We start from the raw sequence: 15,268 nt of genomic DNA, 5'->3' as shown, positions 1-15,268 counted from the left end.
AACACAACTTCTGATCTCTCTGTGATGTCTGTATTTTTATGCTCCTGCACAAACATCTTGACAACAGGAATGTAAAAACAGACAGGAACATGATTTTGTCTTGCTAGACTGGACGAAGGCCACACTTTTGCCACAAATACATCTTTCTCCAGCAGGCTCTGTAGAGCATCCCAAGCTGCTTTGTGCTATAGGTTTCTGATGAAGGTACTGGTGGAATAGTAGACTATTGGGAATGCTGGAGAAGTCTTTCAAAAAACTGTCTGAATTACTGGTTCATCTATCCACCTACTAATTTTGGTTTCAGATCTGTGTCTTTACTGTGGGACCTAGGGGTATTTCCCAGCTTCTGGATCTGTGTGTGCCATCCTCCCGCTTCCAGACCTGGGGTTAAGTCAAGACTTGGATATGCACCACCCTCCTGCCCCTGCATCCCAAATTCCAAAAGCCTGGGTGAGCTGGCCAGAGAGGAGCAGTGACACGCTTTGCCTGCTCTTCTAACTGAAAGAAGAGGAGAGCAGGTGGTCTGCGGGGCTCACCACCGTGCCAGCATGGCCTATGCTACCTTAGCAGTACCCAGTCATGAGCACTTCATACTCCGCTGCAATCTGTTCTCAGTTTCTGGTGCATCAGATGATTCATGACACAGGGGAGAAGAATAACTAGATATAAACAGCAACTCTCGCCACGCTCCTATTAATCATCTCAGAGTATTATTGTCCCACCACATTCCTCCCACTAGCTGATACCCCTCCGGAGTGTTCATGTCCCATATGCTTGTGCAGCAAAGGGTGGCTAAACACGCGAAGCCGTGCCCGTGGGCATTTGCAGTTCTCCCAATAACCAGCGATTCTCCCTTTGTTCCTCCTGGAATCTCAGCAATCCACTCCCCACCCACACGCCCGCCATCTGCTTCGGGCTTTTTGGTGCTGTCGCTTGTACCCGTGTGAGAACAACTGCACACAGGTCATCCTCAGAAACATGTCAAATGTTGCATTCTTTCCAGTCTAGAAGGAGGAACTGGGGGAAGGATATGGAGATCTCCCCTTTCCTGGTTTCTGAGAGTTTTGAAAAAATATTTTTTCTGTAACGATCACAGCACAGAAATGATCTGGCTTACAAAATGCTCCTCTTCTTCCTTCCTACACATGCTTCAAAACACACCCCTTGCCCTGATCTTTCTTTGGAGAATGCGGTCTATTGTTAGTACCCTTTGCTATTGTTAGTAGGGATTGTTATAGTGTTTCCTAAGTTTCCTTGTTCCAGTAGGTGGAAAAAATACACCACTTCTCTGATCTTTTGAACTGCTTGCTTTTCTTAGCTATCGACATAAATCAATGTGCAATATGTAAAAAGGGTGGAAGAAAATACATGAGTGTTGGTCTGTGAAAGTGGGGTCAAGTGGGTGAGAGAAAGAAGTGGTATGACTGTAGATGTATGGATTTATCCTCTTTAGGCTGTTTCCTGTGTGCAGTCCACCCTGTTTCTTGGTCTCCACAAGAGCAGGCAGGTCCCTACACAGTGCCATTAGCACTAGAAGGCTCTCTGGAAACTTTAATTATGCTAATGACTTCAACCCAAGCTACCAAACGGACAGCTCGTTTCTGTAACTGGGCGATTTTTCTCTAACTTAATCCATGCTGCTTTTAAAACCATCCCTAATGTAAATCCTGACTGGTGTAAGCAATGCTATTCATTTTCAAAATGTCATTAACTTAATGTGGGAATTTTCTGTGTTTGGCATAAAAGTGGAGAAAGACATCTTCTCCCTGCAGGTGTGTTGGAGCTCACCTGTGGTACTTTCCATTACATCAGTCACTAGGAAACTGCACATTTCCACATAGCAAAAGGCTACAAGAAAAAAAAGTGGGGGGGGGGGGGGGAGAGAGAGGAGAAATAGCTTTCTTTTTAAATATGTGTACCAGTTCAATTGCCTAAAATTACTTTTGAAAAAATTTTGGTACAATTCCCTTCCTCCTGAGGCTAAGTTAGAGGAACTGCTAAGAGAATTAGCCTGTAGGTTCAGAACTGAAATCACAAATTGAATAGAATATCTCCTGGAGACTTCACAATGGAAATATTGTCCCCATGAGCGTTAACAACATATTTGCCATTGCTTTCTATCCAGGCCAAAGAAAAGGGGGGAAAAAAAGGAGGGAGTGAGAATAGAAGGCTGAACGCTTTTGTATAATGCAATGTTGTGATTTCTCTCCTAGCTGCCAACAAAAGCAACACTTTGAGTTTTGGCTGATAATTCAACTGGGAGAATTTCAAAGCAGTTTATAGATTAGCAGAAGAACAACTGTAACATGGAGAGTAACAGAGACTAAGCAAAACAACAGAAGGAGAAAATGCAAGATCTCCATAAGAAAACGCTGTGAATCTCACTGTCAATGAGTTAAGTCTCTTAAGTGCAACAGTCCACCCCTTACCTTTGTCACCACCGCACCCAAGAAACACAAGCTTCAGGGAAGGGAAACAAGATGTGAACTGGGCACATCCTTTACGTACCATATTGGTAGTGATGCTTGGAAGCAGAGCTTTCTGTGAGCTCTGAACTTACATTGCAAAGCATCAAAGCGTTTTGTTACCCTTTTGTGGTGCCTCCTCATTATACGCTTGTGACGCCTTGCATGTATTTTGAGAACAGTCTTCTGTATTTTTTCATTTATGCATGTATTTTTTGCTTATGTCATCCTCATCCTTGATCATCTCTATCTCCAGCACCCAAAATAAGTTCACCATTGGATGATATGGATAATGCCCCCATGGCTCCCTGGCCAGAAGTCTTCAGATGCAACAGTTTCTGAGAAATTTTTTTGTAGAGATGTGCTATCCGGCATGGGAGGGAAGGAGGCATGAAAGATAATACAGTACATTCCCTCTTTTGTTGCTTTTGCAAGCCATTAATCATCACTTAAGATAAGTGATTTTTTTTTTTTTTCCTTTAGATAAGTTGGCAAATGTGCAGAAACAAAGATGCATTTATCATAAACCTGGAGATGGTAGAGACATGAGGTACTTAGTGGTCCCCAAGACTATCTCTTGAGGCAGCGTTCCTAAAAATCCATTATTCTTTTCAGGTCTTTGTAACAGCTAGGGAATCTTCTGCTCTACCTTAAAAAAAGGCTCGGTGATATTTCTTTTGCTTTCCTTTCTAGAGGTAAAAGAGGCAATAGGAGACCCATACTGTTTTCAGCTCATACCTAATATGGGAAAAATCAGAAGGCTCCAGAGGTTTCACCAGAGCAGTTTTCTCTCAGCTCTAATCAGTACGAATGAAAGAAGAAGATATGGCTTTGCCATAGCCTGCTGGGTCCATCGTTTTTCTTTGTTAGCAAACTACAGTATCTGTGTTCATAGCACAAGAATGCAGCCAACAAATCCTAGACATACCATATATTTCATGGGTTTAGCAACCCATAAAAGTTGAGAGTAGCATCTGATTTATCTCAGCAAATGGCTCCAGCTGTTCTCAGGGACATATTTTTTTAATCAAAGGAGGTGTTCCCTAAATTAAGTCTCAATTTGAATCTCCTTGCCCAGGGATATATTTACAGAAGTATTTGTAAAATATTATCTACTTCAGAAAAGCATTTTGAATGCTTTGTTATTGCAGTGTGGTGGGACTTTCCTGTAATCATTGTTTCTTCCCAAAGGAAACTAACATGATGATAGGTAATTGCTGGGTTACCAAACAGCGCACATGCTCATTTTCTGGCCTAAGCAAGTTATTAGAGTTTCATAAATGCTCAGCCACATACATTATTCTACCATACTAACCTATTACTAAAGAGAACACTGAGGACAGGACAAATGACCGATAGGGAATATTTACTTTCCTGAATGATGTGGCGTTTTATTTGCTTGGGGGGTGTGCTGTCGCTCCTTTCAGGTGTGAATGCAATGGATGCCCGGCCCCCATGTCCCACGACATATCGATAAGGGGATAACGGCAAATGATGATGTTATACAAATACCTGAAGTTCAGCTTGGCCTGGTTTTAAACAGTGAATTCAACCTTTACTCATCTGTGACCGTCCAGCACAGCTGTTTTATGATCACTCCCTGCTCACCAACTTTCCTTTTTGTCCCTGAAACCTAAATCCTGATATGACACAGAGATGAAAAATCTTCAGGCTGGTCTCCATCGGAAAAAAAGTCTATTGGTCTTCACGGGCCTCCATAAATCACTAGATGACCTTCTTTCTTCCAGAAAGGAAATCGAAGGAGGAGCATGACAGATACATATTTTTGATTGGTTAGTATCTAATTTTAACTAGTAGGTGAATGTATTGGAAAGACAAGGCAGAGGTTTTTTTAGAGGATTTTTTTTTTTCCCAGTGGAAAATGCTGGTTTGACAAAGCTGAATTTTTTTGCTGGTACATATGGTTTTCATTAAATATTTGCAGAAGATGTTGAAATATTCTGTTCTTACCTTTTTCTATAGCCTTTACGTTACACTGCTATTTTACATAAATGCAAAATGAAGTCTTATTAAGTACGTCCAAAGCAAACAATTTGTCCTTAATGTTTGAACATTTCCCTCCATGAAAAAAATCCATGACAGTCACTTCTACTTATGATTCAGAACGAAACCAAATTTTGGAGCCCTGGAGTTTTCCCGAGGATGGCATGACTGGTTTCTGACTGCCCCTACTTTTGGTGCGGTCATGAGATGGACAGTAAGGCTGATCAAGCCACAGAAACGGGACTGAAGGGATGCAGCACACGACGTGGCCTGAGGTTTCTGCCCTGTACCTCGTCATCCAAGTGCCACAAAAGCTGCATTTGGCAGCATCCCTGGAAAACTCCCTTTTACCCCACTCTAATTGCTTTTTCTTTTCTAATTTATTCTGTTTTGTTTGGGGGTTTGCTTTTGTTTGGTTTTTGTTTTTTTTTTCTCTTCCAGGTACTTTTTTTACAGTCTTGGCTTGTTTTCTCTTGTCTCTTAAATGCTCCGGTGACTGCAATGTTCTCTGTTGGCAGTCCATATGTAGGTTAGAGAATAAGGAGGAATGCTTTGCCCTTGCCTAGAGGTGGGTAAACTGCCTAAAATTTCTTCACGGGAGACATATTCAAATCCCCGCAGGAAGGTGGAAACATGGATGATATAAGACTAGGCTATTTCATGGTTTATAACTTTTATCAGTATGTAAATGAAAGACAGCAAGTGATTCTTTCAAATATTCACAATAAAAGTGTTCATTTGGTCACATTATGAAAAAATAAGCAATGAAAGAGATGGGGACATGGTAGAGAGAGTCAGGGACAGGGATGTGACTAGCATACCACCTGAGTCATCTTAACCTTTACTCGGGGCTGTGTTGCAGACTTACTTTTTGACCTGAGAAAAGTCATTCGCACAGGTTTTCAAAGGAGCCATTAACTTCAGGGGCCCAAATTGAAACACTGTGAGAGGGACTCCTCTCACCACAGATGTCTGTATGTGGGGTGATCACGTATACCCTATGTATGGCTAGGAGAAAGCAACATCTGGGTCTAAGACATCTTACCTTTGGACCGCTTCGGATATCCACATCAGGATTTAGTGCGTCTCTCTCAGAAATGCCTGATTCTATCCACAGCCTACAAGGGGAGCCGACACGGCTAACTTGCACCCAAGCGTCAGCAGTGTAGATGTCTGAAGTTAGGTGAGAGGCATCTGCCCTGTGACACCTTGTTTGATGTAGCTGGTGAGCAGTCAAAAACCACACTAACCTGAGACGACACCCGTATAATGGGTATTTTGGAAGCAAAACCATTTTCTTCTGATCCAGTACACGGATCTTGCACAAATTTTTAATCTGACAGCCTGGCATTTTTTTTCCTGAGGGTAAAAATCCTCTCAGGATCATGCTGTTTCTGCTTCATGATTCTGAATGCTCGGGGCAAAAGAAAAAAAAAAAAAACAAAGTAAGAAAGATGCGATTAGGAAATCACAGATACTGTTAAGGGCCTAAACTATTGTGCTGTTCCTTTCAGAACACAATTGTTCAAGCAAAAATTGCCTTGGTTTTAGAATTACAGCAGGGGTCAGGTAAGATCACCAGCTTGTGCATTTTACTAATGGAGATGTTCAGCCTGGCAGTTTCAGTGCCTTCCCAGTTGCTATTTCTTGTATTTATGCATAGCCATAAAACTGCTGCAGGTCTCAAATAAGGAACAAGGATTCCTAAAAATTGTAAGGTGTCAGAACAGAGAAACAGAAAACAGAGAAAACTCAGACAACGGTCCCTACCCATTCTATCTGTCTTTCCTGTGAATTACTGGAGAAGGATAAAAATCTTGAAAAGATTAAACAGAAACTTCTTTGCTTTCAAATAGCAATCTAGTGTACTAATGTGCATCCCAGGCCAAATTCAGCCCTCATGTAAGTGACTGGAACACTCATGAAGTCAGGAAATTCATGGAGTCAGGCTTATGCCTAAATTTGGCTTCATATGTTATGTGGGGGAGCTCATATATTTTTTTTTCCTTGGAATGAAAATACAGTTTTCAACCAGGATGTGATACATCCCTTCAAAAATAATATAGAAATTCCCTGTGATAGAAGCTCAGCTTTATGCAAATAAAGCTTTATGCAGCACTCAAAAGCAAAAGCATAAAGAACTGCTGCAGCCCTAACACAAGCTGGGATGAACATGATGCGTATCTGACTTCTGGTTTGAATTCAGCAGGCTTCTCTATTCTAAAAGAACAAATGGATCTTGCTTCCCCAAGCATATGGCGGCAACGCATGCAATTTACATCCCATATGGGGTCTCTTTCAGGCAACGGTCAGACTACAAAACGTCACAAGAAATTGCTTTAGATCCCCATTATAGAGTACAGATGCTTAGCGTCCCCCTTTGTAGCACTGTCCGTAGCTCCAGGACAGATGCTTTTAATACAATTGTTGTTTGTGCTGCATTAGCACCTGGAAGTTAGGGAGCACCGCAACGCCTCTGCCATGATGCTGTGAAAAACGTAGGATTCCTTCAGATGGCCGTGATCGAATTTAGCAGCAGGTGAAACCAGTTGGTGTGACGCATAATGAGAAAGAATGGGACAGGAAAAACAACGCTGTACGGTCATTACATAGCATATTTTATCGCTTGGTCTCAAAGCGCTTGGTAAAACAGGGTAAGCAAAATTATTGCTGTTTCAAAGATGGGGAAACTGAGGCACAAGCAGGTGAGTTTTCGGAGCATGCCAAAGTAGTGGCAGATCTGTCATCAAAGCCAGGCTCCTAAGCCACAGTCCAGCTCTTTACACACCTACTCACACTGCCTCCTCCTCACGTACTATGGTCCTGTTTAAATGGATCACATAATATCCATGTATAGTTCATTCACATACTGTCCTGATTTGAGGTAAAACGGGACCAATTATGTTCAGTAACTTTACTTTGCAGCTAAGCCTCTTCTAACTACTGAAATTAACAGCATATTTTGCAGACACTGTTTGCTCTCTCAGAGTGACAAGACCCATGTCTGTAGCTGATGCCCAGGCATGGTATGCAGAGAGGCTCTTGCTTATACTTATTGCTACAACACCCAAGGGCAGATAACTTTGTTATTTGCCCCGTTGGAGGGTTGGAAGTGGAAAAGCGTAGAGGGGTCCCACCTGTGGGGAGGAGTGGACAGGACAGGTGACCTAAAACTGACCAACAGGGTATTCCATCCCATCTGCCTCATGCTCAGGATAAAAGCTGAGTGATCAAAGGGTCAGCGCTCTTTCTTCAATGGCTGAAATCTGAGGAGGACTCTGTCTGTTCATCTGCCTTTGATCCCGATCCATGCATTCCTGAATCCAGTTCTGGAATTCAGTTCCCATCCATCACTGAGCCCAGTCTGGAACTGCCCCAGTGCCAGCCTGTGACGTGATCGTCATCCTGGGAGCTTGATACGGTTTTCATTATTTCGTTATATTTCATTATTTTCTTTTTATTTTATTATTAATATTTCATTAAAGTAGTTTAGCTCTTTCTAAACTCATAAGTCTCTTTTTCCCTCTTCTGCCTCTCTCTTTGGAGAGGTAGGGGGGAGTATCTGTTGCTCTCCCAGTGGCCGGCTCAGCCTAAATCATGACACATACATGTAAATGTGCGGGAAAAAAACCACACCGAATAAGCCTTTTATTTCCTTGGCTGCCTGCGTTGTGTAGGTAACACAATAAAAATGCCTAGCAAAATGATCAGATGCAGGTTTTAAAGACTAGTATCAGAAGAGCCTTCCTTCGGCGATGAAGAAAGCATGTGTATACTCAGTGGGAAACTAGCTATCCAGGCAAATGAGGCTAGAATTTCTGGCATAGCAGAGGATGCAAATCAACAAGGCATTAAAGTAAATAAACAGATAGAAGCCTGGAAAGGGAACAGAGAATATTTGTGCTTAATGTAATTATAAGGAAGACAGCAGCAGAAAGGGATAAAACAAGAGAGGATATCGCTTTATCAGTGCACATGCATTAGGTTTAAGTGGTTTTGATACTAGGAAGGCCGAGAGGAGGAAGGATTCATGAATTTCCATCACAGTGGACTATTATGAACACCGTGTTGTGCACAGCAAGTAACTCAGGCTGTGGGAATTCACCTTAGAGTGGACCTGAAAGACAAGGAGAATGGGCAATGACTGGTGTCGACTAAGGGAAGGGGAATAAGATGCGAAGGATACCAAAGTTTTAGCCTAATAATATGATTTCCAGGTTAATGACTTGCTCTTACAAGCACATAAGAGTATGTAGTTGGGATTCAGAGAAGATGACCAATTAAAACCTGGGTAGATTTAGATTAGATATTAGGAAGAAATTCTTTACACTGAGGGTGGTGAGGCACTGGAACAGGTTGCCCAGAGAAGTTGTGGATGCCCCATCCCTGGAAGCGTTCAAGGCCAAGTTGGAAGGGGTTTTCAGCAACCTGGTCTGGTGGGAGGTGTCCCTGCCTATTGCAGGAGGTTGGAACTAGATGGTCTTTAAGGTTCCTTCCAACCTAAACCATTCTACGGTGATTCTATGAATGCACTATGAATTCTACCACAGCATGTCACGTAGCTGGTCTCCAGTCAGTAATTTGCCTGCTGTAGTGTGGTTTTACTGAACACAAGGCTGACCAAGGGCAGTCTGGGCACCAGACTGCGCATGTAGGCTGCTGTCTTTGAAAGGAAGCGTAGAGAGAGGAAAGGGCCTGCAATATTGGCCCCTTAGCAAGAATTTGCAAAAGCGTCTGGAGAACTTAGGCTGGACAGAAACATTGCATTGATCTGCTCTGCTTGACGTGACCCTCTGAAGTTCCTGCAGTCGTTAATCTTTTTTTTTTTTTTCTTTCACCTCTTCTAGTTATCCTGGCTGCTTTTATTGAAACTGTATATTAAGTCACTCTAAGCTTCACCTTTAAGTTTGCATGCAGCAAGTTTTTGATGTATGTTTTTAATAAATTTTCCTGAGTTCACTCAAGCAACAACTTCCCCAGTGCCGAACACCCACAGCCAGCCTGCCGTTGGCAGCAGGCTGGCCATTTACCCCAGCCAGCCAGGTCAAGCCACAGTCGAAGCCTCATTCCTGGGTGGCTCACACTGGGCTGTAAAACTGATAATGACATGAGGACATCAAGCCTAGTGCTCAGACACAGTAATTGCTCAACAGCCCATGAGAGAAATATTCATAGTACATAGTAAGCAGCCTGCACAGGGAGACCAGAGAGTCCAGAAAGACAAACATATTGTTCTCTGGTGGAGACCTCTAGATGACTTCTCTCTGCTTTAGTCTAGACTGGAATTAACCTTATGAATTTAGGTAATTATTCTCTGTCCTGACTCTTGTTTGAATGGCTTTAGAGATCCTTCTCCCCGCTGTCTCCAGCAACAGCAGTCCACAAGGACATTTCAGATCTTAATTGAAAGGGAAATGTTTGCTAAAGGTCAGTTCAAGTGGAAGAAAAGCCCCTTTCATTGTGGCTGGGGGGAGAGCAGAGCAAATAAGTGTCTCAAGGGAGGCACGGAGAGCCTTTGTGATTTATTTGTTCGGAGGCAGGTGGGAACCAGTGAATTTTCCCCTGCTTATTTATTTTTGCCTGGCCTTTAAAACTCAACACATTTCTAGCAAAGACATACATCATCCCAGCACTTATGCAGCAGTTCTCAAGATCGTCTTTTTTTTTCCTGAACTTGTGCACACACATGACAGATCACACTGTTTATAACTTTGTGTGGATTAGTGCACAGGATTGTTTAAATAAATGGTTGGAGAATCTCATGTCACTTGCTGATGACCACCAACCACTTTGGATGCAAAATGGCATTCAGAAACTAGGTGGGCTCCCTTCTTGGATTTCACTTGAGATCACAATGCCAATGCTGATGCAGACACCAAAGTTTAAGAAAAAAGAGGATGGGAAATTACACAGGACATGCTGAAGGCCTCCTGATAGTTTCAGGCACATGCAGGAAATAAATCACGAATAATTTTTGCAAGGTCTTCTGCCAAACTGGGCATCTACCTCTTTGCTGTGCAGACTTTCCTCTATAGACCCAGACATCTCCAGCAGCTCTCTTTCTGTAACAAAATTTTCAATCTCAGATAAATGTAGGATCACGTCTCTCTTATTTTTGTGGTTACAGACAATATATGACATAAATGGAGCAACACATTGTATTCATTATTTAAGGGTTTGGGTTTTTTTTCCTTAAAAAAATCTCTCATTTGAGACCTTTGTTCCACACTGTATTTCACTCCTGGGTATCTGAGAGATGGGAATGGGCAGAAGAGGAACAGTCAGTTCATTTCACAGACAATTTTGATAATTCTGAATGTGCTGAGTCTCTGATAAACAGAAAGAAGATCCTGGCTACAGTCTGCTGACAAGCACCTCAGTGCCAAACAGTGGAGGTGGCTCTAGGATGGTCAGACCAGGAGCCCAGGGTGTCAGGCAGCCATGGCCTCGGATGCTTAGGAAGGGGGATCCCTGAAGTTTGGAGATGCTCGGCTCTCTGTCCCCTCACCAGGCAAACATCTGGCTTAAAGGACACATACTCTCTTCAGTAACCTGCTAAAAAAACTCAGAGAAGTAAAACATTACCTAAAGACTGCGCACTGTCATGAAATACTGAGTTGGCAAAGTGTTTTGATACTGAGAGTAACAACTGTAGCTGAAAAAACTGCCACCAGTTTTTGCAGAGGGTTTGTGGTTAAGCATGTCCTCCTGCTTAAGCGTGTCCCGTGTTTGCTTCTGCAGACAGACACTGTAATACACGTTCTCTGTCTTCGTCATGGTATCAGGCAACCAGGCATCTCTGTGAACAATGGCTTTCCATCAACCCATTGAAAAAGAGGACTGCTTCAAAGAAAGTTACTCACTACCTCTTTTGGAGACAGTCCAGACATTTGGGATGCAAAGGCTAATCCAGTTAAGCCACCTGAGTTCAATACTCTGCAGACTACCTTCTGTGGCCGCCTAGGCTTTGGCATAACAACCCTGACGTGCTGCCAGCTACAAGGGCTGCCTTTTATTTTTTATAATAGCCTTTGACACCTGTTTTACACAGGCAGCAGTAATCTGGAGACAGGTAGTATGGGCTACCTTTCACACATACTAGGTGCTTAAGGTCCATGTAATTTCTGTGAGTTTATTCCTCCTGAAGGTCAGGTCCCATGTCTATAAATCAGCCCCGCAAGTCAGCAGGTCTCCAATCATTGTCACTTGCGACGTATGGTGTTCAGAATAAACACGCTTGTTCTCCTTCCTCTGTCCACCTCAGCAATGGAGAAATGTAAGAAAAGCCATTGTGGTCCTGAGCATGAGCAGCAGACTCAGCACTAGGAAACAGCTTTATCCTGTTGCAAAATGGGGCAAGTCCTAAAAGTTACAGGTGAAGCAACTGCCCTGGCTGACTACCAATGATCTCACAGGTCCACCTGTTTGAGAGGGAAGCTCCCATAGTCATCTACATGGAAATAGTGGTCTTATGTCTAGCTGCCGAGATGGAAATAAGGAACAGGTAACTTTCTAATGTAGTCAGAGCTGAAAACTTCAAACTGGCAATAACTGACTGCCCCCTCAATTCAGAATCCATTCTGTCTGCATATATGTCTGATTCAGATTGGTCTCACTGCCCTCTCAGAGCATCCGAAAAGCTTTTCCTTGGCAGAATCAGTTATTATCGTGCTATGTGGACACCTAAAAGCAACACGTGCATGGTCATTACAATACAGTCTTTCAGAAGAATTTTTTTAACGCATTTTCCTGAGCCCTTAATTGCAGTCTTGTGAATCCTAGTTACTAACCCCGGCCAAATCAACTGTATTGCTGGAAGAATAACTATAATCTCTTGGTTTCCTATTCCCAGGAAGGCAACTAGTGAAACAGATAGTTCTGCTGTACTGCAACTTCCTATAGCTGTTTTTGATTGCATTCTCCTCCCTAGTGCTACAATAAGAATTAAACTCCTGTCTCTGGTGCCGTTTTCAGATGCTCTCCTGCTGTGAAGTGATGCTCTGAAATGCCCAGTGATTCACAGCTCTGATATTTCATGTCTAATGGAATTATTTCTGGATGGAATTGTTACCTTTCCTGAGAGAGAGGGACTCATAAAGCTGGTAGGAGACAAATTATATGCGTCTATCCTTATCTCTTCCACAGCGCTTCTCAAAATGAAATTACTCGGCTACACTTTTAAAAATTTCTCCTTTTGCACGAATACATAAGTAATTTAAAGTAAAACATGGGGCATTGTAATTACGCAAAACACAGGAAATTCAGGTTTATAAATTGATTTAAGAAAGACGCAGTTGTGTCACAGGACAGAAGAATAAGAGAGGGATATCTGAAAGCTCTCTCTTCTTCCTTTGTAGATCATACTAGCAGTAACTCTGCATTATAGGTTTATATGCCTGTAAGGCATATGTATAGATCACCACATGAGGTGTGTTCTATAATTACTGGATTTGGATTAAGGCATTTTATTGCTTGATGTCAGTTTGAGTTTAAAGTGCTTTGAAACTCCTCCATTTTTCCCACCCCTGCTCCCTTTGGAGGCTGCTGTACCCACAGGAGTTCGCAGGGCTGCCCCACCGCAGGGGAACCCCCTCAGGGAAGTGTGTGTGTCATTCTAGCGTCCTTGGATATCCCCTAAAACTGTTCTGGGATATAAGTGAGAAATCTGAGCTGCCAAGTGGGTCCTGAAAGCCTGCTGGTGACTCATGCAGGGATTCGGTGCCGCAGGGAGACATTTCTTTTCAATTAGTTAAATTCCCAAAGTAAGCAAATATCCTTCAAATTATATCAATTACGAAATATTCTAGTCTGCCCGGGGAAGGTGCAAAGCACCATCTGTGGGGTGCCATCCTTGGGGTGCCCCACATCGGCAGGTTTGCAGGATGGGTGCAAATGTCTCCCTGCAGAGGCTGCGGTGGGGTGGGGGCTCAGCCCCGGGCAGGGGGTCACGGGGCAGCCCAGCCCCCCGGCAGCACCGCAGGGTGCAGGGCACGGATCGGCGCATCGGTGGGACAGCACGAGCTGCTCCTGAGCAGAGTGGTTTGCAGAAAACAGCCATGACTCTGCTGCAGCTGAAGCCCTCTCCTGGGGAGAACGTGCCCCAGGCACGCTGGAGAGCCTCCCAGGAGATCGGAGGGGTGCAGATCCCGTCCTGACGCCACCTGCAAGCATCTAAGCTGGGTCTTCTACAGCCCTGTGGGGACACCTAAGCACAAGGCTGTTGTGCAGGACTCAGTAGTGTAATTTCTTTGTGTGCGTGCTGGAGTGTCTCTTGTTTCAGGTTCTCCCAGGTTTTCTTGCTTCGTCACCCAAGTAAGAGCAACAGCCGGCCATGAGAACTGTCTCTGGCGGAGAACCCAGGGAGCAGTGGCTGGCGGTTTGTCACACTTAACCATTTAGCCCAGTAAACACCCCAGCCATGTTCCACTGGGGCACAGCCTAGGAAGTGGGCTGGGAAAGGCCATGGATGGCCTCCATTTCATGCCACAAACAGAATCTGGTTTTTGTCAGACAGCTTTCTGTGCCGGGCAGGCACAGAGACAGGTGTTTCAACATCACTGAGTCGGTGTTCCTGTGATCAGCCTGGTCTTCACCCAATGGGTACCCCACGCTGGGGCATGCAGAGGGGTTGTGGATCCCGTGTCCCATACCTGGGGGGATAGGGGGGTTCCCACCCCCCAGGGCTGGGACAGCAAACCGACTGCACACCCTACCCCCTACGCCCTGCTTCCCACCAGCGGGGCATCGGGGCATGACAGCAGCAAGGAAGCCATGGCGTACTCTTCCACATCCACTAGTCCAAATTGTCCAGGGGTGGGACCGTGATGTGTCCCATGGAGAACATCCACCTCACATTCAGCCAGCCAGGCAGCGTCTCAGCTGAGGATGCTGGAGAGGACAGAAATCAGTCAGGTGTGGTACCTCAGAACTTGCTGGCTATGAGCTGTGAAGTCCCATAACCTGTGTGAGTAGTTTAGCTTTCTCCCACCAACGAACATTGTTTTGCGCTAAAATCACTCAGCGTGACCCGCGTCTGCCCTGCCCGCTCCTCAGTACTCTTCTCCAGCAATCACTACCATTCCTCACAGTTGGACTGAAGTCTCGGCTAAAGTAAGTAACTGATCAGCAACGTTTGCAGTTTTGATGCTCGTCCCTCTTTCTAGATATATTATGCTTGTGTTGGAGCCTGCTTTGCACGGGTGCCAACCCCCTTAAAACAGGCCCATTAGAGAGCTGCAGAATTCAATAGTTCTCTAACATGTAACACAGACCACAAGGAGCTTTCCAAGGGATTTGGCAGGGTCAGGCAGTGCTTTGACTGTGGTTGTGAAAGATCTGCTCTCTGAATGGAGTCACCTCGGATTGCTTGCCTCTAGAGGAAAATCCTCTACAGGCATATGCGTGGAAGGGATCATCAGCTTTTAGAGAGGCCACAAAGGTTTGGGATTTCTTCAAAGAGTTGGTAACAAGATTGTGTAAGAATCAAATAGCCTTGCAAATAGCTGTATCCCATTAGTCACGACAGCAAATGCTGGGCTGAATAAAATGTTTATTGTGGCTTATGAAGTGTCTCTGTACACATAACCTTGGGCAAGACCCAGAAATTCTGGGCTCTGCATTTGAAAGGCAGCTGGTTAAATAGCCGTGGCAAAATAGTCAAAAAAGCACTGTTTATTTGCTCAATACATTAACCAAGTGATTAACGAAGTAACGGGAGACCCAAAAGAAAAAAGAAACCTTTCCCTTTGTGTGCAGTCTGTTTTTCAGAGTTTCCACCAGTATTACACATTCCTGGAAAA

This window comes from Charadrius vociferus, unplaced genomic scaffold (genome assembly GCF_000708025.1).
Source record: "Charadrius vociferus isolate BGI_N301 unplaced genomic scaffold, ASM70802v2 scaffold206, whole genome shotgun sequence".
Lineage (NCBI taxonomy): Eukaryota > Metazoa > Chordata > Aves > Charadriiformes > Charadriidae > Charadrius > Charadrius vociferus.
Note: the sequence above shows the minus strand (reverse complement) of the source record.